Source organism: Oncorhynchus nerka, linkage group LG28, assembly GCF_034236695.1.
Source record: "Oncorhynchus nerka isolate Pitt River linkage group LG28, Oner_Uvic_2.0, whole genome shotgun sequence".
NCBI lineage: Eukaryota > Metazoa > Chordata > Actinopteri > Salmoniformes > Salmonidae > Oncorhynchus > Oncorhynchus nerka.
The window spans coordinates 62,038,214-62,064,646 of NC_088423.1; the positions used below are offsets into that span (position 1 = coordinate 62,038,214).

The window sequence follows — 26,433 nt, forward strand, 5'->3', positions numbered from 1 at the left end:
AGTGTCACTGCACGTTTTCAAGAGATTTAATTACCTTTTTCTTACATGGCTACATCGTCAAAACCACTAACATACATAGACTAGGCTACAAAGCAAAGAAATCAGACAGTTACCACTGATTGCAACAAACATCGAACACTGCACTGGACCACTAATTCACAACTTTTTTTTACGCCACGTCGAAGAAATGACCAAATATAAGCCACCATTTTAGATCATAATACACGAAAATTAAATTTTAACTGGAGCCCTCCACACCCGTTTTCAGTGCTGCAAAGCGAAGATTGAGCGAAAATGAATAACACTAGGCCTTCAGGTGATTGGTTAGACTTGCATGACATCATTAAAAGTCCATTCTCTCGTTGCCTGTGAGCATGCAAACTTGAAAAAAAAACTGTCTCTCACAGATCAGAGCACATCTGCCGGAGTCCGAACTGCTTCATTCGAGAGAGACTTGCACACCTCAGCTCGGGGCGTTTCGGTCACCAGTCACTTGGAATTGTACTCCCCTTATCAAGGCTCTCTCTCTGGTACCTGCCGAAAGACATTCTGACATGACAAGGCATGATGTGATCCAATATGTGCCAATTATTATGATACCGCACAAAATTAGGACATCGTCGTCTCTATCCGGGAAAAACTTATCAGAGTAAGATTGAGAGAGGGATTTTTGCCTGGTTGAGTACCATCTAAACATGCAACATGAATCCCACTAAGAGCACTGGAGCTGGTGGGCTTGAGTCCTGGAACTTTAACAGTAAGTTGTAACATTTATAATACACTTGTCGCATTTGAAATACAACAAATGGGAAATGTAGCATATTAGAACGTGCGAAATCTAACTTCTCTGCAAACAATATTTTCTATAGGTTTTTTTAAACAATGTGTGCATTCTGATAAATCCACTTTTGCAAAGGATGGCTGTTCAAATAACCTGTCACCGAGTTATCATGAGCATTATTTTAGAATCCCCAAGGATAGTCTTTTTGCAGATGTATTAACATTGACGGAATCAACTACATTAATTGTTCTCAGAAATACCATTGTGTCACTCGTTATGATTTCCACCATTTATTTGATAGCACAACTTAGTGACCGAGAAACAAGCGCGCAACAAGCTGCGCTTGATCAATTTGTATGGTTCGGCTGTGATATCTGAGTAGGCAGCCTTTGGGTTAGGCTATTATAGAAAAATACCCACATTAAAATAAATAAAAACATGTTTTTTTTTATCATGTTGTGGTCCTATCGACGTGACGTTATAGTGGGCTATATTGGGCAAAACGATGTTAAAAGATGGCCCCACTTGAAGTAAAGAAACGGTAGCCTATATATCCTTATCTAAAAAAACAAAAACTAATGTGTGCTAACTGTTGATCTTCATCTTACGTTCGTGGTGTTTGTATATGTATCAGTTAAAGTAGTTGTAGATTATGAAGTTTGAAACCTCAGACACCATTACTTTAAGGGTTGTTCTAATGAAAGAAGAGAAACGTGCGCGTTTTTGTAACGCGCTCGTTAGGATGGCACCACACAGTGCTCTTCAGATTATTTGATGAGTTAATTGGGTGGATATTTGACCCGCTGGAGTTTAGGCCAATTATGAGAGGTGTATGCTTCTGGTTCTGAGGAAGTTCATGTAAACATTATTAATGCGTGACACTTGCTTCTCCATTTTGGTTTCTCTCTCTCTGTTTCCATTAAAATGTCTGACTCATTGCTGTTGTTGAATGAATGCATTTTTTTTCTTCATTTTTGGGGGGTGCTGAGGTTTCTAGATCATAGCTGATCGTACAGGAAACCCAGTTCAGTCAAAGCTCCCAATGCAAAAACTGTGCTGATGTCCATTTACATCAATTTACATTCATCTGTAGTCTATGATAAAGTTGATATATACATTATACAATTGACATTCTCATCACAGTGCAGATACCCAGTCCCCCATACTCACTGCACCTGCAACTGACACAAAGCCATTCCACAATTCATCTTACTCCCCTCCACTTCTTTCTCCCAGCTGCCGGGCATCCCTGAGAGACCTGCTTTAAAGTGTTTCAAACTTCCTGATGGCGGCTTTTTGTGCAGGCAAATGCCTGAACCTCATTGAGATGCAAAGCTCTCCCTGCAGCCCCTCGGGAAATGAGCATCCCGACTGTCAGGATTTGTGTCCCCTCTACAATCATCAGTGGCAGCAGCACACACAGGCAGACACCCAGAGAGCTCATCAAATGTCTCACAGCTGGGACAGTAGTAGTCCTGCTTATGACTTCCACAGAGGAGTGGAGTGTTTTTTTTTTTTTTTTTGGTGTGCTGGGTTTTAATCCTGTCCCTGTTTTGGTCCATGGCTGTTGGGTTTGGCTGCATTTGGCGTGGTGGACACTTTCAGCTGGTCTGATATTAACCGCATGGGACAGACTGTGGATGGGGTCAGGAAAGCCATTGGCCTTCAACCCAGACACATCAGTTAGGGTGCCATTTTGTTAATTGAGCGTGAGAGGCTGAGAGATCTGTGATGTTCTTTTGGCCATCCCTCTTGCCCCACCCCCTGGTCAGGGTTGTGCATTTTCTACCAGGGTTGGGCTCTTGAAACTTTGGAAATGAATAGCGTCGACTTTATATTTTTACTGAGAAGACTGCCTTCAATTCAAATTGAGCCCAACCCTGTTTTCTAGGAAAGAGTCAAAGCAAAGTCACCTACACAATTTCAATCATTTAGAATAATGCGTGGAACCTATTTAGGATGTTTACTTGGGTGAAATGAGCTCAGCCCAAAAGAAACTCCTTGTGTATACACTATAGTCAGAGAGATAATGTAGTGTATACATTTGGGTCATATGCTACACCCAACCCCCATATTAACCCCAATACTCCCCTCCCTGCCTGCTTCATAACCTAGTTTTAGGACTGACGCTTCTGCAGCACTGCTGTGTGCCAACCCTGGGCACAGATGTTTCACACTGGCACAGACGGGCGTAGACTGGGCTGGATGAGTTAGGCATTGCTCTACGCCCTGGCCTGCGGGCTAAGGGACACGTTTAATGCCCTCTTCAGATTCATGAGCTCCAGGAATTTAGTCAGCTCTGACTCATGGAGAGATGGATCATCTTCCCTAGGGTTTTAGTTTTCATGAGACTGCCCGCTGGGCACATCACATCATTTCAACGTGGACAGCTGAGTAATATTTGGTTGAGACCTTGATTAAATGAGATTACAACCTATATTCACCCACTCAAAAATATAGCCAAAAGTTAGTTGAATTTCCAATGTATTATCACTGTGCTTTCAACCATCTACAAGCATAACCAAATTCCAATGGAAAAACAATGTCAGATTTTTTTGTTTAGTTGTCACCCAAATATCTATCACTGCGCTTTCAACCATTTAAAAGCACAGCAAAGTTCAAATGGGAATACAATATCAGATATTTTGTTGATTTAATGTGCTATCCCTGTGCTTCATATAATAGCAGAACCAAATGACCTGGCTTGCAGTTAAAAGTCCATGGTGCAAGTGATCAATGCCGTTTGAGATTCTGCACAGATTATTACAGCAATTGTGAAGATGGCCACAGACCTGCGACGTCCTATGCATGCTACAGTATCTTGAACATGCACGCTTTATATGATTGCATAAGAAGACATTTATAGTTACAGGGATCTCAAAATGTGGACATGGATGTGTTAGTCATTTTAAGTTTGAATGTTACATTAGTTTGTAAAATAGCCTCAACTAAGGTATTACATTTTTTTGATAGTGGAAATAATGTTGAAGATCTGACATTGTTTTAAAGGTAGAAATTCAACATATTTTATGCAAGGTTTGTCCATGTTGAAATTTGGTTACCATGATGACATCATCCTGTGCTTGAAATTTCACCCTCAAAACAACAGTTTGTTGATTACTTTTTTCAAATCCAATGTATTTTCCATGTAGATTCGATGTCACAATACGTTGACAAATTACGATGAAACAACCAGTTTGTGCAAAGTGGGTGTAGTCTCAAATAAATTCAACTATCAATTTATATGCTTTACTTCGACAGTCTCCCATCATCCACTGTAGCTTGGAGTTTCACGTTCAGTTTTTCTATGATATTAATATTGTTCTTCAATCCAGACACTCAGGAAACACTGTTCCACAAAATTCAACCATTTTGTGGGATCAATAATAATTCATGATATATTCTTCCCTCTGTTAGCCAGGGTTGTGGACCAAATGGGAACATGATACTGGCCATATTTTTCTCATCAACACTGAAACTGTGTTCCGTTTGTACTCAGTGGTTGGTGCGTGTGCACAATGCACAAATGGTGGTGGTGGGTGGTGAAGTTGGTGGGTGTGCACAATACAATGATTCCATGCTGGAAAACATTGTCAAGTTAGGGAAGGGCGGAACTAATTGTCAGTGGTCAGTGTTGCTGTGTGTTATTACTGATTAACAATATTAAATACAGTAGATTCATTTGATTAACGTTGGGTTCCCTCGAGTACTGAGCGATTAGCCAAAATGCTGTTTTTCCTGGTCATTAAACAGCTAATTGAACGACGCCTGTTCAATTACTTGAAATCCATTTAGTTTTTTTTTTTTGTGATCTCAATGCGCTGTTTCTCTAGAGAAAATGTATTAATTCACAAGAGAAGTTAAGTCAATAACTATGTGGGATGCTGGGCTGACGGGAGTTGTAGTTTTCATTAGGCAAATATTCAACCTGGTTCAGCACAGAAACATAGTAATTAACTACAATGACCATAATCCATTAAACCCGTTCTTCTCGGCTCGGACAATAGTGTTTGATTGCGGTCTGCTATAGAGTACATTATACCCATAAAACCTACTGGTCAGAAAATCCCACCATAGGGGATTTTAGAAAAATAAGGGCTGTGTTTCGGGTAGGCCTGGCGTGACATTTTGATAACCGTGTAAATCTCTCTAGGAGAAGGTGACCCCCCTTGAGCATCCTATTGGTTCCTACATGTGGGTCATGATTATCTATGCAAGTAAAATGGAGGTCAAAAGATAAACGGAAGTTTTTCATTTAAGCTATGCCATCATTGTAGTATAAATAATTCTGTGTTGTTTTGGCTCAAAATGTATGTGTAATCTGTTGATTCGTTGGATAGTAGACGTAAGATATACCAGCCACCCATGCACCACTCTATCAACGCTGTAAGGAAGGGATGTAATAAATAAACAGACACAGACAGCCTCACCATAACGTTAACAGAACTGCGGGTATGCAGTGATCTGCAGGTGGGGGCGAAGGACACTGTCTACCAGTGTCCTAGCCCAGTGTCGCCCTGGAGTCCTAGTTAGCAAGCTAGCTAGTGCATAGTGTCCTTCGCCCCTACCGACCAAGCACCTGCCCGCGCCGTAACGTTAACAGAACTGTGGGAAAGCAGTGTTCGGCAGGCAAGGGCGAAGGACACTGTCTTACCGGTGTCCTAGCTAGCTAGTGGTGTCACCCCGCCTCCCTCCCGTGTCTTATTCTTCTGAGAGGTTTATCTGCTGTTGGTATCCAACGTTATGGTACATTACCGGCACCTATTGTAGTCTCCTGCCTGTGTACCTAGTTTAAATCATAGATGAAACGTTTACCAATAGAAGTATAGAGAGGGGTTCCTGATAGAGAGGGGTTCCAGATGCAGGAACACCCCCCCCCCCCCCCCCCCCCGAATTGCGGGCTGCAATCGCACCCTTCCCGGCTCGGAAAGAGACGGATAGCCTACACACAGACTGCATGAGAGAGGAATGTACACAACACAACAACAAGGTTCCCGAGGTAGCGCTACCCGATTGATAGTTGTAGTAATTGCTAATAAGCAGTCTTGAAAGTATGCTTTATGGTCTTTGAATAACTAGTCAAGTGACTTTGTGAGACGGCTCTGCAGCAAACTTAAACAGCTACTAGCTAGACAGCTAACTACTAGCCTAGTTAAATAGGATGACTCAAAGGCTGTACAGTGTGGGGAGCACAGAGATAATGTTAGATGGTCTGACTGGCTGCTACTGCCTGAGTAGAGATGAGATTATGACTTTAAAGGAATGAAAAGGAATAAAGTCAACTAAGTATATTGTATTATTGTATTATTTCATTTTCTATTGATGTCTAGCCAATGTGGACCTGACAGAGACAATGGAACATTTTGGCCATTGAATGTTCACTATTCTTCTCAGAAGTTGTAATGCCATTATTTAATAATGCATTTAATGTTGAAAAAAAATCTAAAACTGTGATTACTTTGTAAATTGAACTGAGCCAACCTTAAAAAGCACTAATGGCTCAGTACTAGTTCCCCACATGATACCGAGTAGCAATAACTACACTTTTCCATGGTATGTGATCATCTCTCTCCTATATTTTATATTTGATTTCAGAGCTACAGTAGCACAACGTTCATGTCCATTGCTATTTCATAGGAGGGCCTCATTATTCACAATGCTGCTGTTCTCCAGCAGCAGCTTTAATTACATAAGGCTTAATTGAAGAAAGCATGGCTCCTATTGTTTTTGTTTTTTTACCTTTATTTTAACGAGGCAAGTCAGTTAAGAACGAATTCTTATTTACAATGACGGCCTACCCCGGCCAAACCCTAATCCGGATGACACTGGGCCAATTGTGCACCGCCCTATGGGACTCCCAATCACGGCCGGTTGTGATACAGCCCAGGATCAAACCAGGGTCTGTAGTGACGCCTCTAGCACTGAGATGCAGTTCCTTAGACTGCTGCGCCACTCGGGAGCCCATTGTAATGTCAACAGTTGCCTATCAGCATTGCACGATACCTGTTTGTAAGCCACATCCTCTATTTATAGCATCCTCTCTCATCAAACTTGCAACAACAATACGTTAATTAAATCTGATCTTAGTTAGCTACTGACATTATAACTAAGATCAGATTTAATTCACGTATTGTTGTTGCAAGTTGCCACAGTGCCTGTGACAAAGACAAAATCCACACTGAAGTTGGAGGGAGGGAGTCAAGACCACAACTAAAATATGTGTATGCTGACAGCAAACAGCCACTTTGTTATATAAATTAGTTAGGTTAGGGTTAATTATCTCATATGCATGTATTTAATTTGAATTAGAATGATGTCTGTCAACATGACATACAAACTTTCTCTCTCTCTCACTCTCTCTCTCTCAGCCTTTAACCACACCATGAGAAGTTTCCCATAATTTTTAAATATAAGTTTATTTGATTATGAAAACAGTAACTATGTTTGACATTACAGTCCCTTTAACAAGGCCAGTACATTCCTGATGGCCCAGCAGAGTAGTGCCAGTGACGGAGATGTTTCTCTGCAGGTAGTTACAAGGCACAGCACGGAGGCCTGGATAATGAGGATAAAGGGAATCAAAAGGTAGAGCATGTATCATATCAAACAGCTTACAGCAGAGGATCCCTACAGCACGGAGGCCTGGATAATGAGGATAAAGGGAATCAAAAGGTAGAGCATGTACCATATCAAACAGCTTACAGCAGAGGATCCCTACAGCACGGAGGCCTGGATAATGAGGATAAAGGGAATCAAAAGGTAGAGCATGTACCATATCAAACAGCTTACAGCAGAGGATCCAAACAGCTCACAGCAGAGGATCCCTACAGCACGGAGGCCTGGATAATGAGGATAAAGGGAATCAAAAGGTAGAGCATGTACAAAGCAACGGGAGGCCTGAGGATAAAGGGAATCAAAAGGTAGAGCATGTATCATATCAAACAGCTTACAGCAGAGGATCCCTATATCAAAAGGTAACAGCTCACAGCAGAGGATCCCTACAGCACGGAGGCCTGGATAATGAGGATAAAGGGAATCAAAAGGTAGAGCATGTACCATATCAAACAGCTCACAGCAGAGGATCCCTACAGCACGGAGGCCTGGATAATGAGGATAAAGGGAATCAAAAGGTAGAGCATGTACCATATCAAACAGCTCAGCAGGAGGCAGAGGATAAAGGGAATCAAAAGGTAGAGCATGTACCATATCAGCACGGAGGCCTGGGAGGCCTGGAGGATAAAGGAATCAAAAGGTACCAGAGCAGAGGATCCCTGGATAATGATAAAGGGAATCAAAGAGCATGCTATCAAACAGCTTACAGCAGAGGATCCCTACAGCACGGAGGCCTGGATAATGAGGATAAAGGGAATCAAAAGGTAGAGCATGTACCATATCAAACAGCTTACAGCAGAGGATCCCTACAGCACGGAGGCCTGGATAATGAGGATAAAGGGAATCAAAAGGTAGAGCATGTACCATATCAAACAGCTTACAGCAGAGGATCCCTACAGCACGGAGGCCTGGATAATGAGGATAAAGGGAATCAAAAGGTAGAGCATGTACCATATCGAACAGCTCACAGCAGAGGATCCCTACAGCACGGAGGCCTGGATAATGAGGATAAAGGGAATCAAAAGGTAGAGCATGTACCATATCAAACAGCTCACAGCAGAGGATCCCTACAGCACGGAGGCCTGGATAATGAGGATAATAAAGGGAATCAAAAGGTCCCTACAGCCTACAGAGCATGTAATGAGGATAAAGGGAATCAAAAGGTAGAGCATGTACCATTCAAACAGCTTACAGAGGGATCCCTGGAGCACGGAGGCCTGGCATGGATAATGAGGATAAAGGGAATCAAAAGGTAGAGCATGTACCATATCGAACAGCTCACAGCAGAGGATCCCTACAGCACGGAGGCCTGGATAATGAGGATAAAGGGAATCAAAAGGTAGAGCATGTACCATATCAAACAGCTCACAGCAGAGGATCCCTACAGCACGGAGGCCTGGATAATGAGGATAAAGGGAATCAAAAGGTAGAGCATGTACCATATCAAACAGCTCACAGCAGAGGATCCCTACAGCACGGAGGCCTGGATAATGATAATAAAGGGAATCAAAAGGTAGAGCATGTACCATATCAAACAGCTTACAGCAGAGGATCCCCATATCAGCACAGCGCAGAGGCCTGGATAATGAGGATAAAGGGAATCAAAAGGTAGAGCATGTACCATATCAAACAGCTTACAGCAGAGGATCCCTACAGCACGGAGGCCTGGATAATGAGGATAAAGGGAATCAAAAGGTAGAGCATGTACCATATCAAACAGCTTACAGCAGAGGATCCCTACAGCACGGAGAGGGGAAGTTCACTGAGCCATGCGTCCTATATTTAGCATTATTATTAGACCCTCCGTAATGTCTAGAGCTCAGAGTGTGTTCCCATCAAGCTTTAGCCTTTACAGCAGGGGTGTCAAACTCGTTTGCCCCATTGGCCGCATCCGTACTTAAAATGTATTATAATTAATCTCCGTCAAAATTTGCACAAAATATTCCTCTATCCATCGCTTTTGGAATTTCTGATGCTCCTTGAATCTCTCATTTTCGTTTTGATGACTGTTAGTAAACTGGACAGAGTGAAGAGATTATAAATGTCCATTATCATTTCTACACGGTTTTGATTTGGTTTTAGTCATTTAAATGTCGACTGAGATCGTTTTGCCCCAAACATTTTTAAATATATATTTTATTTAATTGTTTATCTCAAACCACCAACGAAACGGTATCCTTTCCCGGGATTGGGAGGCTGTCCCTGCTGTGCAGTCTCAATAGTTCAGAATACGATTCCTGCACATACTGTTTGCTAGCATTACCTTAACCATCACTCTTGTGTTCCAATGGCATGTTGTGTTAGCTAATCCAAGTTTATAATTTTAAAAGGCTAATTGATCATTAGAAAACCCTTTTGCAATTATGTTAGCACAGCTGAAAACTGTTGTTCTGATTAAAGAAGCAATAAAACTGGCCTTCTTTAGACCTGGAGCGTCGACATTTGTGGGTTCAATTACAGGCTCAAAATGGCCAGAAACAAATAACTTTCTTCTGAAACTCGTCAGTCTAATCTTGTTCTGAGAAATGAAGGCTATTCCATGCGAGAAATTGCCAAGAAACTGAAGATCTCTTACAACGCTGTGTACTACTCCCTTTAACAGAACAGCACAAACTGGCACTAACCAGAGTAGAAAGAGGAGTTGGAGGCCCCGGTGCACAACTGGGCAAGAGGACAAGTACATTAGAGTGTCTAGTTTGAGAAACAGATGCCTCACAAGTCCTCATCTGGCAGCTTCATTAAATAGTACCCGCAAAACACCAGTCTCAACGTTAACAGTGAAGAGGCGACTCCGGGGTGCTGGCCTTCTAGGCAGAGTTGCAAAGAACAATCCATATCTCAGACCGGCCAATAAAAAGAAAAGATTAAAATGGGCAAAATAACACAGACACTGGACAGAGGAACTCTGCCTAGAAGGCCAGCATCCCGGAGTCGCCTCTTCACTGTTGATGTTGAGACTGGTGTTTTGCAGGGTACTATTTAATGAAGCTGCCAGTTGAGGACTTGTGAGGCGTCTGTTTCTCAAAGTGAAGATTATTTTCGTTGTTGATTGCCCTAATCCCTTAGTTTTGGTCTTCATTTAGGCCTTAGTTTAGTCTGCGTGTTGAACCTTATGTTTATTAGTGTAAGAGATGATACTGCATACACGGATTCATATTCTATTCTCAAATCCTTCATAAAAATGATAGTGTCTCAGAAGATGGGAGTAGTCCTATTTTGCTAAATAGTGACTATAGTCCTTGTTTGAATTCCTGATTAATGAATGGAAGTATTTGTCAGCAGCAGCTGCTGTTTGTGGCATCCTGCTGTTCAGCTTTGGCAAGTTACGTAGAGAAATAACTCTCTCTGGCTCTGGAACCGTAACAGTCTGGATAACTAAGGTATAGGCCTATAGCTTTCTCTTGGGAAATACTTACCTATACTACATGGCCAAAGGTATGTGGACACGTGTTCAAATTAGTGGATTCAGCATTTCAGTCACACCCGTTGCTGACTGGTGTATAAAATCGAGGACACAGACATGCAATCTCCATAGAAAACATTGGCAGTAGAATGGCCCGTACTGAAGAGCTCAGTGACATTCAACGTGGCGCCATCATAGGATGCCACCTTTCCAACGAGTCCGTTTGTCAAATTTCTGCCCTGCTAGAGCTGCCCCGGTCAACTGTTAAGTGCTGTTATTGTGAAGTGGAAACGTCTATAAAACTCACAGAACGGGACAGCTGAGTCCTGAATTACTTGTTACTTTTATCTCTTATTCTTATTTATTTGAAACTGCATTGTTGGTTAGGGGCTCGTAAGTAAGAATTTCACTGTAAGGTGTACCTACACCTGTTGTATTCGGTGCATGTGACTAATGCAGTTTGATTTGATGTGCAAAGCACGTAAAAACAGTCTGTCCTTAGGTACAAAGCTCACTACCGATTTCCTAACTGCCTCTGGAAGCAACATCAGTACAATAACTGTTCGTCGCGAGCTTCATGAAATGGGTTTCCATGGCTGAGCAGCCGCACACAAGCCTAAGATCACCATGCGCAATGCCAAGCGTTGTCTGGAGTGTTGTAAAGCTCGCTGCCATTGGACTCTGGAGCAGTGGAAACGCGTTCTCTGGAGTGATGAATCACGCTTCACCATCTGGCAGTCCGACGGACTAATCTGGGTTTGGAGAAGAACGCTACCTGACCGAATGCATATTACTAACTGTAAAGTTTGGTGGAGGAGGAGTAATGGTCTGGGGCTGTTTTTCATGGTTTGGGCTAGGCCCCTTAGTACCAGTGAAGGGAAATATTAATGCTACAGCTTACAATGACATGCTAGACGATTCTGTGCTTCTAACATTGTGGCAACAGTTTGGGGAAGGCCCTTTCCTATTTCAGCATGACAATGCCCCCGTGCACAAAGCAAGATCCATACAGAAATGGTTTGTCGAGATTGGTGTGGAAGAACTTGACTGGCCTGCACAGAGCCCTGACCCCAACCCCATCGAACACCTTTGGGATAAATTGGAACGCAGACTGCGAGCCAGGCCTAATCGCCCAACATCAGTGCCCGACCTCACTAATGCTCCTGCAGCTGAATAGAAGCAAGTCCCTGCAGCAATGTTCCAACATCTTGTGGAAAACCTTCCCAGAAGAGTGGAGGATGTTATAGCAGCAAAGGGGGGACCAACTCCATATTAATGCCCTTGATTTTGGAATGAGATGTTCAAAGAACAGATGTCCACATACCCTTGGCCAATGGTGCCAATAGTGCCACAGTGAAATACATATTCTCGGATAATACTAATTATTTGATAAATTATATTACTGATCAAGTTTATACTATCCCATTGACATTTGTTGATGCTTATTTTTTTTAACTTAAAAGCCAGGCTGTCACGCCTTGGTCATAGTGTTTTGTGTTTTCGTTATATATTTGGTCAGGCCAGGGTGTGACATGGGTTTTGTGTTGTGTTTCGTATTGGGGTTTTATAGGATTTGGGATTGCGTATGATTAGGGGTGTGTCTAGTTAGGCTTGGCTGCCTGAGGCGGTTCTCAATCAGAGTCAGGTGATTCTCGTTGTCTCGGATTGGGAACCGTATTTAGGTAGCCTGAGTTTCACTTTGTATTTTGTGGGTGATTGTTCCTGTCTCTGTGTAGTGTTCACCAGATAGGCTGTAATAGGTTTCACGGTCCGTTTGTTGTTTTTGTATTTATATAGTTATTTCATGTATCGTCATTTCTTCATTAAAGAACATGAGTAACCACCACGCTGCATTTCGGTCCTCTCTTTCAACAAACGAAGAACGCCGTTACACAGGCACAAACTCATCAAATACTGAATCCAATGATGTATAATTGATCCTATGGTATATAGCATTAGACCTATGATAGCATTTCATAATATATCATCCTGTATGTTCATAGATATTTCATAATGCAACCAGTGCCTTATACTGGAGGATCACGTCTTTACTACTTACGAGTTCATAAATCTATACCGCCGTCTATACTTTAAGATGGGGTGACTAAGATGAGTACCCCCTCCCTGCAGCAGTATGCAAGCACATGCTCACAGTCACAAGTGACACGGTATGTGTTCTTAAAATAGGCCCGGCTCAGATTCAAGGCTGTTTGCTGGACTATATAGTGACCCGCTGTCGTTAAAGTAGAAAGCTCCTTGACATTAGATAAACAGGAACTGGATCAAACTTAATTAGAAACTGATATAAAATTCCTGAGCTGAATGACCCGTCATGTATATGTAAACATTTCACTGTAAGGATTACCTACACCTGTTGTATTCGACGCATGTGACAAATAACATTTGATTTGTAACTGTATTTGATCAAATATTGTATTTTGCCTGCAGTATCAAAGACCAAAATGCCTAATCACAGTATCTGGCACGTGGCGGCTGTGTCTTATTTTGGCATTAAGGGCTTTCAAGTGGAGTGCATCTGCTTTTCTCCTGCTAGACATGAGGATATCACAGTCATGCCACAATGAATGACATTGCTAGAGCCAGGAACAGTGGACATTAACAACCCCTACACTTTAAGAAAAATACCTATCTACTGTGTCTTTAACTATTTCACTCTAATTGCATAATTCCTTGTAAGGGCCTGAAATACATTAAAGTTGTCTGCTTAATTATGGATACTCACCAGAAACCCTTACATGCTTACACCCGAACAGTAGAACCTCGATCAGTGGGCTCAGTTATTCACATCTGATAAAAGCCAAGTTACTGGTCTCCTTAAGCTGGGTGGCTGTGAGGGAGATGTAGACTCTATTAGCGCCCCACTTAACAGAGGTACATTTTTACATCATTAACTAAACACATTCATTTATTTGAGGAATTCCATTCCTTCACATTTCCAGAGCTTAAAGCCTGGTAAAAACACAAACCTCACACAAGTGTGTTCAGCCAAGATACCTTTTAAGCTACTCTAAAATAGTTTATTAGGTACACCCATCTAGTTCTGGGTCGGACCCCCCTTTGCTCCCAGAACAGCCTGAATGATTTGGGGAATGGATTCTACAAGGTGTGGCATTCTAACGTTGCTCAATTAGTATCAATGAACCTATGTGTGCCAGGAAAACCTTCCCCACACTATTACACCACCAGCCTGTACCATTGACACCAGGCAGGATGGGGCCAATGGACTCATGCTGCTTACACCAAATCCTGACTCATCAGCATGACTCAACAGGAACTGGGATTCTTCAGGGCAGGCAATGTTTTTCCACTCCTCAATTGTCCAGTGTTGATGATCACGCGCCCACTAGAGCCGCTTCTTCTTGTTTTTAGCTGATTAGGAGTGGAACCCGGTGTGGTCATCTGCTGCAATAGCCAATCGGTGACAAGGACCGAGTTGTTTTTGCCCACAGGACTGCTGCTGAGTGGATGTTTTTTGTTTGTTGCACCGTTATCTTTAATCCCTGGACACTGTTGTGCGCAAAAAGCCCAGGAGGCTGGCTGTTTCTGAGACACTGTAACTGGTGCACCTGGCACTGACGATTATACCACGCTCAAAGTCGCTTAAGTCATTCATTTAGCCCATTCTAACATTTCATCGAACAGTAACTGAATGCCTCGATGCCCGTCTGCCTGCTTTATATAGCAAGCCATGACCACCTGTATCACTGTCTGTAGGAGCTAACCATTTTCGTGAATGGGGTGGTGTACCTAATAAGCTGGCCGCTGTGCGTACTTTACCTAGCTACTGATTACTTCACACTAGAAAACGTTAAGCTATATGAACGCTACCCTTAAGAAAAATATAATTTACTTGACTAAAGTTACTTTGAAAAAGTAGTTCATATCATCCAAACTACTTTGTGAAAAATCATCATATCTAAATCTGAAATGTCATAGACTACAAATTGCAAGAACAGATCCCTCTGGAGTCAAATGTTAACATGTGTAATTGAAACACAAAAACTATGTTTCAAGTGAGAACTACGCAGGTCTGTTGCCGAAAAAAAGGAAATTCTTTATTTTATTTTCATGATCAAAAATGTAGTGTGTAGTTCCAGTAGTTAGCTAGATAGCATGGCAAAAACGTAATTAACTACTGGAACCAAGCTACTGCATATTGTAGTTCAATTATTAATTGAACTACAGTAGATGTAGTTCACTACTCCTGAACACTGCAAGATACTGAAACGAAGAGCAATTTTAAAGTTAGCAGCCGGCATCTCTGTCTGGCTGGAATCAAAAAGAATGGGTTATTCAGTCACCGCCCCACAAGTGCGTAATATGGATTTTAGACTGGTTTGATCTCCTCTGAGTTATTTTTAACTTCAAAGTTGGCTGAACAGTGAAAAAGAACAAACCTATGATATGACCGTAGGTGGTTTCATTTGATTCCTGCCTCTCAGTTATGGAGAACTTAACAGGTTATGGACCGAATCCCCTCGTTCTCTGTTCCACCTTCTGTAGGTCAGAGCAGTATACAACAACAGAAGACAGTGGGCATTAAAAGCAGCATGTCACATCCTATATTCTGACTGAAAGACCGGGGTCATGTCTTTGATCATTATTGATAAGATCTCCTGTGTCCCCTAGCAAAACACTGCTTTGCCATTAGAGGGCAGCCTTTCAATGATATCACACAATCACACCGTCAAGCTCTTCTAAAGACATGCTGACATACACACGTTGCAGAAACACATCATTGTAATATGGATTATGGCAAGTTGTTAGCTGGTGTTTTGTCTGATCTCCTTATTGAATGGGGTTTGTTTGTTGTTCTAATGCCCTGCCTTGCATTTCTACTGTTGTTGTTTTTGGTATTATTTGATCGTGTTTTATACAGTTGGGTGTCCAAACTACGACACTACAAACAGAATACGTAATGATACTGCTTTAGTAGTGTCTAGCCCTAGACAGTGCAGAGACAGACTCAACTACACTTTCAACAGTATCTTCTCCTGAAGCTAGTATTCTTTAACAGAAGTGTCTTATGCCGGAACTTACTCCCTGTAACTTTTCTGTTTGCATTACAAAGATTTACAGTTGGCTGACAACTGAACATTTCCAGCTGAGTATCAGGGTGGTTTGCCGACGATGACGAAACTTAGGGAGATGCCTTTTATATTCACAGTACCTCAGTATTTAATGTGGAGGATCCATTGCTGACACAGATAGTTATCCATGATAATTTGAGCTCCGAGTCACATTCTCTTACACATCAATGTCACACCGCAGGCTCGGCTTCTGTATTTCCATCTGTTGTTCTTCATTGGTATGCGAGGGGGAAATACCTTAAAATACATCTAACTCAACTGCTTTAGAGAGGCTTAAATAATGAACCTTTGGGTCAATCTAAATGACCTGAAAGAGATGTTGATATTTAGTGGTGTGTTTAATTTAATTCTCTGTGATGTCTTAATTGAATGAACAGACAGCTGCACAGAGCATGCTGTAGAATACATCACTGAGGAGCAATACAATGTGAAACTCTCTTCACCCAAGGCAATTCACCAAGAATGCTGTCCAGGCCCATGTTCATGTCATAAACCTTTTGTCTGCTAATTTGTTCATGGGAGCTAGGCAAAGGTGGAACCAAGTAATTGTTTTATAAGTCACAAGTAAGTCTCAAGTCTTAGCACTCAAGTCCCAAGTCAAGACAGGCAAGACTGAGTTAAGCTTCAAGTCAAGACTCAAGTCCTAAACTTTGAGTTTCGAGTCATAATGTGCTCTTCAACAAATGTAATACCATTTCATATTTTTAACAAGAGTAATAGATAGTATATTACATTTATGCAAATCATGAATGTTTTTACAAATATATATATTTATTACTTTCCAAATAAACTTTATTTTTCCATGGAAATACATCAAATCCAATCAAAGTTTATTTGTTACGTGCGCCGAATACAACAGGTGTAGACCTTACAGTGAAATGCTTACTTACAGGCTCTAACCAATAGTGCAAAAAAGGTATTAGGTGAACAATAGGTAAGTAAAGAAATAAAACAACAGTAAAAAGACAGGCTAAATACAGTAGCGAGGCTATAAAAGTAGAGAGATAATACAGACACCGGTTAGTCAGGCTGATTGAGGTAGGATGTACAGGTAGATATAGTTAAAGTGACTATGCATATATGATGAACAGAGAGTAGCAGCAGCATAAAAAAGAGGTGTTGGGGGGGGCACACTATGCAAATAGTCCGGGTAGCCATTGGATTACCTGTTCAGGAGTCTTATAGCTTGGGGTTAAAAACTGTTGAGAAGCCTTTTTGTCCTGGACTTGGCACTCTGGTACCGCTTGCCATGCAGTAGATAGAGAGAACAGTCTATGACTGGGGTGGCTGGGATCTTTGACAATTTTTAGTGCCTTCCTGTGACACTCTGGTTTAGAGGTCCTGGATGGCAGGCAGCTTAGCCCCAGTGATGTACGCACTACCCTCTGTAGTGGCTTGCGGTCAGAGGCCGAGCAATTGCCGTACCAGGCAGTGATGCAACCAGTCAGGATGCTCTCAATGTTGCAGCTGTAGAACCTTTTGAGGATCTCAGGACCCATGCCAAATCTTTTTAGTTTCCTGAGGGGGAATAGGCTTTGTTGTGCCCTCTTCATGACTGTCTTGGTGTATTTGGACCATTCTAGTTTGTTGTTGATGTGGACACCAAGGAACTTAAAGCTCTCAACCTGCTCCACTACAGCCCCGTCGATGAGATTGGGGATGTGCTCGGTCCTCCTTTTCCTGTAGTCCACAATCATCTCCTTAGTCTTGGTTATGTTGAGGAATAGGTTGTTATTCTGGCACCACCCGGCCAGGTCTCTGACCTCCTCCCTATAGGCTGTCTCGTCGTTGTCGGTGATCAGGCCTACCACTGCTGTGTCGTCTGCAAACTTAATGATGGTGTTGGAGTCGTGCCTGGCCATGCAGTCGTGGGTGAACAGGGAGTACAGGAGGGGGCTGAGCACGCACCCCTGAGGAGCTCCAGTGTTGAGGATCAGTGTGGCAGATGTGTTGCTACCTACACTCACCACCTAAGGGCAGCCCGTCAGGAAGTCCAGGATCCAGTTGCAGAAGAAGGTGTTTAGTCCCAGGGTCCTTAGCTTAGTGATGAGCTTGGAGGGTACTATGGGTGTTGAACGCTGAGCTGTAGTCAATGAATAGCAATCTCACATAGGTGTTCCTATTGTCCAGGTGGGAAAGGGCAGTGTGGAGTTCAATATAGATTGCATCATCTGTGGATCTGTTTGGGCGGTGTGCAAATTGGAGTGGGTCTAGGGTTTCTGGGATAATGGTGTTGATGTGAGACAAGACCAACCTTTCAAAGCACTTCAAGGCTACAGACTCAAGGCTAGAGTCCCGCACCTTGAAGGCGGCAGCTCTACCCTTTAGCTCAGTGTGGATGTTACCTGTAATCCATGGCTTCTGGTGGGGTATGTACATACCGTCACTGTGGGGACGACATCCTCGATGCACTTATTGATAAAGCCAGTGACTGATGTGGTGTACTCCTCAATGCCATCGGAAGAATCCCGAAACATGTTCCAGTCTGTGATAGCAAAACAGTCCTGTAGTTTAGCATCTGCTTCATCTGACCACTTTTTTTATAGACCAAGTCACTAGTGCTTCCTGCTTTAAATTTTGCTTGTAAGCAGGAATCAGGAGGATAGAGGCGAGGGAGAGCTTTGTATGCGTCTCTGTGTGTGGAGTACATGTGATCGAGATGTTTTTTCCCTCTGGTTGCACATTTAACATGTTGATAGAAATTTGGTAGAACTGATTTCAGTTTCCCTGAATTAAAGTCTCCGGCCACTAGGAGCGCCGACTCTGGATGAGTGGTTTCCCATTTGCTTATTTCCTTATACAGCTGACGGAGTGCAGTCTTAGTGCCAGCATCTGTCTCTGGTGGTAAATAAACCACCACGAAAAGTATAGCTGAAAACTCTCTAGGCAAATAGTGTGGCCTGCAATTTATCACAATATACTTTACTTCAGGCGAGCAAAATCTAGAGAATTCCTTAGATTTCATGCACCAGCTGCACAGACCGCCCCCTCTCTTCTTCTCTCTTTCTTGTGCTGTTCTATCTTGCAGCGTATATCCCGCTAGCTGAATATCCATGTCATCATTCAGCCACGATTCCGTGAAACATAGGATATTACAGTTTTTGATGTCCCGTTGGTAGGATATTCGTGATCATACCTCATCTAATTTATTGTCCAATGATTGCACGTTGGCTAGTAGGTGTTGACGGTAACGGCAGCTTTCACACTCGCCTTCTCCAGGTCCTGACCTGGCATCTGGCTCTTTGTCCTCTGTACCTGCGTCGCTTCCTCTTGCAAATAACGGGGATGTCGGCCCTGTGGGATGTTTGGAGAATGTCCTCTGCGTCCTCCTTGTTGTAGAAAAAAATCTTTGTCTCATCCGTGGTGAGTGATCGCTGTCCTGATATCCAGAAGCTCTTTTTTTGCCATAAGATACGGTTGCAGAAACATTATGTACAAAATAAGTTACAAATAACACGAAGAAAAGCACATAATAGCACAATTGGTTGGGCGCCCGTAAAACTGCTGCCATTTCTTCTGCCGCTATTTTACATGGGTAGCCATGACAAAGACCCCCCCCCCCCCCCGACTATTGAGGATCACAATCGGGCACTGTAGGCTTGTACACAATCGCCCAACCTTACAAACACACACCTTCTCTGTGTGTGGTTACAGTAGACAAACATATGTCAATGGTTTTAGGAACAGCAGTAACATCAGTCAGGATTTAGGCTACCAACTGCCTAGCCAATTGTAGCTCAATCTTGGGTGCAATGATCACGTTCCCACACTGACTGACTGTGTGCAGGCTCATTGATTTAACGTTACGTTAGCCTGCATGCTACACTAGCAAAGTTATAAATTATATAGCTGTTGGCTATATTAGCCACGACTTACCGTTCTTTGTGCAGCTTCAAATGTCGAACAAAGTTGGAAGTTGTTGCGCCTCCGTCTGTCATTTTCTTCCCGCATGTTTTGCAAGTTACAATGTGTTTTTTTGTTGATACAGCGTTAGTCTTTATATCCGAAAACAATAATTTGGGGTATCATCTTTCCAAGGGCTCCATCTGAATTCACCCGCCGACGTTCCTCTGCACTGCCACGCTCAACTTTTTCTCAGCTGGCACAATTTGTTTGGCTGCTGTCCGATTCAAACTGTAATCCGTTAAATGAAGAGTTGATGCACTGCACACCTTTTTTAATAGCATCATTTTTTATATTTGGGCTTGGGGAGGGTATCAAGTCAGTTCGAGTCAAAAGGCTCAAGTCCAAGTTAAGTCATCATGGTGTTAAAGTTAAAGTCGAGTTGCAAGTCATCATATTTGTGACTCGAGTCTGACTCGAGCCCAAGTCATGTGACTTGAGTCCACACCTCTGAAGCTAGGTAAACTGAAGTATCTGTAAAATAACTCAGGCATGCATATTCACTAGCTCACAATATCTCATTTTCAATGCAAATACTAATTTGCATATGCACATGACCATAAAACCAGAACACATAACCAAGGATGAACACCCAACCAGGCTATTCTTCGCTTAGAAGTAAAAACATATAGTATTATGTTCTTGTGTTTTCAGACTTTCATACCGTGTATTCCATTTCAAAGAATTAAATGTCTTGGCGAAGAGCATTTCGCAGAGGGCAAGATGTTACATAACAGTGGATATGTTGGGAGATTTGTGCTAATGTAGAGGTCTTTATATGTACCACAGGAGAACCAAGAAATGAAGAGTGACACCACGGCTGTCTTTTTGGCTTTTATGTCGATCTGCAATAGTATTGTGAAAAGACAGGACAGGAACACATCAGTCTCCAATGCACCATCTGACAAGTTCTTTCTCTCTCAGTGTTTTCTCAGACTCACACAATCACATTCACACATAAAGCCATAATGTATAGTATAAAATAATAACCGGTCCTTAATACAAAGAATGTATAATCTTAATTCTTAGACAATAGAACCATGCCTGCAATAGTATTGTGAAAAGACAGGACAGGAACACATCAGTCTCCAATGCACCATCTGACGAGTTGTTCTATACAGGAGCATGAAAAAAGGTAAAACACATATCCTGTCTCACATCCCACAACACACATCCATTTCAGTGTTGACAGTATTAAAATACAACAACTTGTGTACAAAAACACTGTAATACAAACAAGCTACAACGTGGAATCGCCTTTATCCCATTCAGACCTTAGAGGGCTAAAACTAAATCTCCCATAATGCAACGCTAGCATCAGGCGGCAGCTCGGCTAACCGTTTGCATCACAGAAAGGCATGCTAGCTAGAACAGCAATACATTTTAGCGCTCTGTAAACTATATTAATAATAACAATACAACTCTGAATGTTACATGTTTCAATAGTCTCACACTCCCTTATAACAATATCTACGGCATTAACCTTGGGATGTTTTAATTATTTCACGTCATTGGACTTCTACAAAGGAGTAATCTGCAACACATACCTTTCTCTCTCCGTGTTTTCTCAGACTGCAGAGAACGGGAGCTACAGGTAGTACCAGGGTGTTAGTAGGTGACATAAGCACTCAAATGAAATCAAATACATTTAATGAAATGAAACCCGAAGATGTTAACATCATTCAGCTACTGTAGCTGCCTACTTAACATCAACAGGCAGCACTAGTAGCGCAACAATTAAAAATAGACACCAAAAGTAAAGTTCCTGCCGATCATAGCGATCTGACTCCCCCCTTCTGTCCAAACTTGGAATATTCCTGTTCCCGGCCTTAGCCCACTGACCTTTAACCTGGTTGTTCTGTTCTGCATTGTGTACTATTCTAATAACTTGAAGTTTGATGGAATAACCTTTTAAACTCTCCTACACTACACATCCAGAATTAACATATTGTTGTTATTGTGCTTCCTTTTCAGGCTCTTTGAGCAACATTTCCAGTGATGTCTTGTCAGCCAACCTCAGCTGTAATGATTCTGGCACCAATGAGACCTGTGTGGTGGGGGAGGAGGAGATGGGAAGCCCCTACAAAGCCGTGGAGATGGTCTTCATCGCCCTGGTTACAGGCTCCCTTAGTTTTGTCACTGTCACAGGCAACATCCTGGTGATGCTCTCCATTAAAGTAAATCGGCACCTCCAGACGGTCAACAACTACTTCCTGTTTAGCCTGGCGTGTGCAGACCTTATCATTGGTGCGTTCTCTATGAACCTCTACACTGTCTACATCATTGTGGGCTATTGGCCCCTGGGACCTGTAGCGTGTGACTTGTGGCTGGCCCTGGATTACGTGGTGAGCAATGCTTCTGTCATGAACCTTCTTATTATTAGCTTTGACCGCTACTTCTGTGTCACCAAGCCCCTGAGCTATCCAGCCAGAAGGACCACCAAAATGGCTGGGCTGATGATTGCAGGTGCCTGGATTCTTTCCTTCATTCTTTGGGCCCCTGCTATCCTGTTTTGGCAGTTTATTGTTGGAGAGCGCACGGTTCCACCAGGAGAGTGCTACATCCAGTTTCTCTCCAACCCTGCCGTCACTTTCGGCACAGCCATCGCTGCCTTCTACCTGCCTGTGGTCATCATGATGGTGCTCTACATCCACATCTCTCTGGCCAGCCGCAGCCGGGTGTCCAAGCAGAAGCCCGAGGCTGAGAAAAAGAAGAAGGGCCTCAAGATACCTAACCCACTCAAGAGCCACATCCTTAACAGACAGAATAACAACAACCCGTCCCCCAAGCCCAGTCTGGAGTCCTGCAACACCGGTGAAGCTGTGAAGAATGGCAAGATTGATGTGTCTGTTGTTTCCACCAAGCCTGACGCTAGTGTCAATCCAGAAGAGAAAGAGAGTTCCAATGGCTCCAGCACAGCCAGCATTGCCCCCAAAAATGCCAAGGGGAGGGCCAACAGTGAAGCCATTTCCGAGGGGTGCCTTGGCATTGCTCCAGCACCTGCTCCTGCACCTGAACCTGCACCTGCAGCGGCAACCGTTAAACTCAACCCTGCCTCTAAATGGTCCAAGATCAAGATTGTAACCAAGCAGGCTGGTGACGAGTGCATTACTGCCATCGAGATTCAGCCCCCCATCCAGGGGGGCGAGACCCACTCTATCCCAGTCAACCGCCCCCGGAAGGTGGCGCGCAAGTTTGCCAGTATTGCCCGCAGCCAGGTGAAGAGGAAGCGCCAAATGGCAGCCAGGGAGAAAAAGGTGACCAAAACCATCTTCGCCATCCTGCTTGCCTTCATCCTCACATGGACCCCGTACAATGTCATGGTGCTCATCAGCACCTTCTGCCACTCCTGTGTCCCGGACACTGTGTGGGCCATTGGCTACTGGCTGTGCTACGTCAACAGCACCATCAACCCAGCGTGCTACGCCCTCTGCAACGCCACCTTCAAGAAGACCTTTAAGAATCTCCTCATGTGCCAGTATAAGAATATTGGAACAAGATGAGCTGGAGCATACATATGGTGAGGGGTAATATTACTAAGACATCTGGAGGGCTGAGTGGTTACAGAGAACGGGAGGAGGGAGCCTCCACAGGGAGCCTCCACAGTCATGTTTTTCAACTTATGTCACACTCAACGCTCCTCGGAGATGTCTTAGCCACAGAAGAATAGTAATATCTTAGCTACGTCCAAATGATACAGTATGAGTATGATGGCCAATGTGAGGATGGGGCAAACGAAGAATCTGAGATCAGCCAAAGTTATGGAGTCCAAACATGTCTCAGTTGTTTTCTTTTCCCCCCTGGACCCTTATTGTGATGACCAACAAGGACTAATTCGTATCCACTGAAACGTGGTAACAATCTTCAAAAAGCCCAGCTGAACGTCTGTGGACTAAGGCCAGGGCCAAGACTTCAGTCATCCCTCTCCAAGATACCACCACCAAAATCAGAGACCGTGAGGGCAGTGTTACATAATGTCTGGGTGTACGGCAAAAGACACATTAAAAAGGAGCTTGGAAATCTTCCTTTATGCAACAGTATCAAAGGAAACGAGCATGAAATGTCCGATTAAACTATCCATTTCCTCCTTTCCCTCCTCCTTGGGGAATTAGAATTGATTAAGTCCTTACGGAGATGGAGGCACTCCCTCACATCAGTGAATCCTTATCATAATGTGATATGGAGAGCAATGTGGTCACGACATGATATGGAGAACAAAGACGATATGGATCCTTTGTTGTTGCAGACTGTCTAACCTCAAGGCTAGTAGCACGTACGTCAACATGCTGCTGGTGACTTGAAATGCGTTGTTACCCCTGAAAGTACTGTAATGCATATCCATTCACCTCCCACTGACCAAAATATTGATGTATATGTTTTGCTCAAATTGATCTTCAAACGTGACAAACTGTTGATGGCAGTACAAGGCCAATGCATAAGTTAACAACCAGTGTTCGGCTCCAAACAATTCATTTATCGTGTCGTTACGTTACAAGGAGAAACACCCGCCGGCAACGATAAAGCTTTAATTCATTGCCAGCTTCACAATTATGGAAGTGTTGTGTTTTTAAATTTGGCCTTCACTGCGACTGGAACTGCCGGTACAAAATACAAAACACTTGTTTAGAGGGGATACTTATCTCGAGAGTATTAAACATATTTTCTATGTTATCTCCTGCCTAATTATGAATGTGTAAATAGAAGGCCATTGTATGCTCTAAAAACTGCAGTTTCTCATTTCATATCTGAATGTTTGTACCTCTCTTGTATTATGTTTGTGATTTACACATAATTTTACAAATTGAATATAAACAATATATATATATATAAATATATATATAACTGTATGTATATGCAAGAGATATTAAGAGTGTATTTCTAAATTGATTTAAAGTCAGGAATTTGGGGGAAAAAATGTAACCCGTTGTTTTTTGGTGACTAAGTCCCTTATATTTGTAAATGTGCCACTATTCTCCATGTTGGATTACAATGTGTGAAGTCCCGCTTGTACCTCCCCAGCCTATATCCATATTCATGAGGTCACACCAATGATTAGGTGGGTAATATTACTAGCTTATCTAACTGGTTCAATGCATTTTCAAAGAAGGACCTTCTAACAAAGAGCTAAATGCATAAAAGTAGGGATTAGTGACCCCCCAAAAAAAGGGGTGAAAGAGAGAGTGTAAAACATGACCACAGTTTCCTGTAGTATGGCCCCTCCCCTAAAACAACTATCCAGAGACAGTGTACAGAGGATTGTATCTTTTTCTAATGCTTAATAAAAGATCTTGTACCATTGGAATAGTATTTTAAATGATTTGATATGCTTTCTGATTTAATATACAGTATTAATGGAATATATTTTGCACGCCACGAGTATTACCAGTCAGACTATGGAATAGAGTTAACATTGACAGGTAGTGATATCTGTTGGAGACAATGGGAGGAGAGCCGGGGCCGGTGACCGATCAGTGACACAGTATGAGCTCATGGCTGTGCTGAGAGCCCCAGGGGAGCACCGGATCCAGCAGGAGACCCTCAGAGCCAAAGCACAGCAGCACAAATTCAGGTCATGCACTCAGCAAGGCCCTGTGGGCTTTATAACAAATCTACTGGTTTGCCCTGTTTTAAAGGTAATTTGGTGTACTCATTCAACCATGCCTCTTTGACGCAATAATAATGAGACACCGCCTGACATTTGACATTTTATTACTTGATATTACAGGTCAATAGTAACATAGTAGTGAACATGACAGTTCCTGAAATCCATTTCTTATTAAAGGGGGCTGAACATACTGATTTAGCCTCGGTTTCAATTGTACTCATTAGGAAATGAAACTGAGAATGAGATTTGGATCTTGAAGGCGTGCTTTGATGTGGGTGTCTCTTAAGTGTTTTTGCAGGTGGGAGGCATTTGTACATTCACTTTGCCAAAACCCTACACAGTTACAGTCACTCACCCTTCTAGATAATATGAAACAGTCTGACCAGGTCTTGTATCTGGAAGTAGCCTGGCCTAGGCTAGCAAGCTAGCCAACTTATTTCGCCCATCAGCTTCAGCCAGACGGTGTGTGACTGTTACAAAGTTGGTTTGACTTTAGTCTATCTGTGGGACTAGTTCGGGACCATCAATATATTACACAATGTAAATGGGAAAATATTTAAATGTTGCACACCTCTTAGTTCTCATTAAATGCTTTCAATATTTGTATATGCATTTCTACAATTTATAGTTGGTTTGAGGTTTTTATGTCATTGATATTTGGAGCTATTGACATTTAAAAATATTGTCCCCTGTACATTGTGTAGTTTACTGATGGTCCCTAACTAGCCCATGTACATTGTGTAGTTTACTGATGGTCCCTAACTAGCCCATGTACATTGTGTAGTTTACTGATGGTCCCTAACTAGCCCATGTACATTGTGTAGTTTACTGATGGTCCCTAACTAGCCCCATAGGGATATCCAAATTCGAAACCAAATGTACAATGGCCAGTGTGCTGTGCACTACTCGGGTGCTGCCAGCTGTGGGCAGGAATGAAATAAACCCAACTGAAGGAAAATTGTTAGGTACCCTTCACTCCTAGTAATCTCGCAAATCTCAGTTTGGGACGAGACTGACT

General features: G+C 42.7%; 1 pseudogene; it reads left to right on the top strand.

Moving 5' to 3' along the window:
• The window catches only part of LOC115113487 (activating molecule in BECN1-regulated autophagy protein 1-like), a 172,359-nt pseudogene extending 147,247 nt beyond the window's left edge, over positions 1-25,112 (top strand).
• The last annotated feature ends 1,321 nt before the right edge of the window (positions 25,113-26,433 follow it).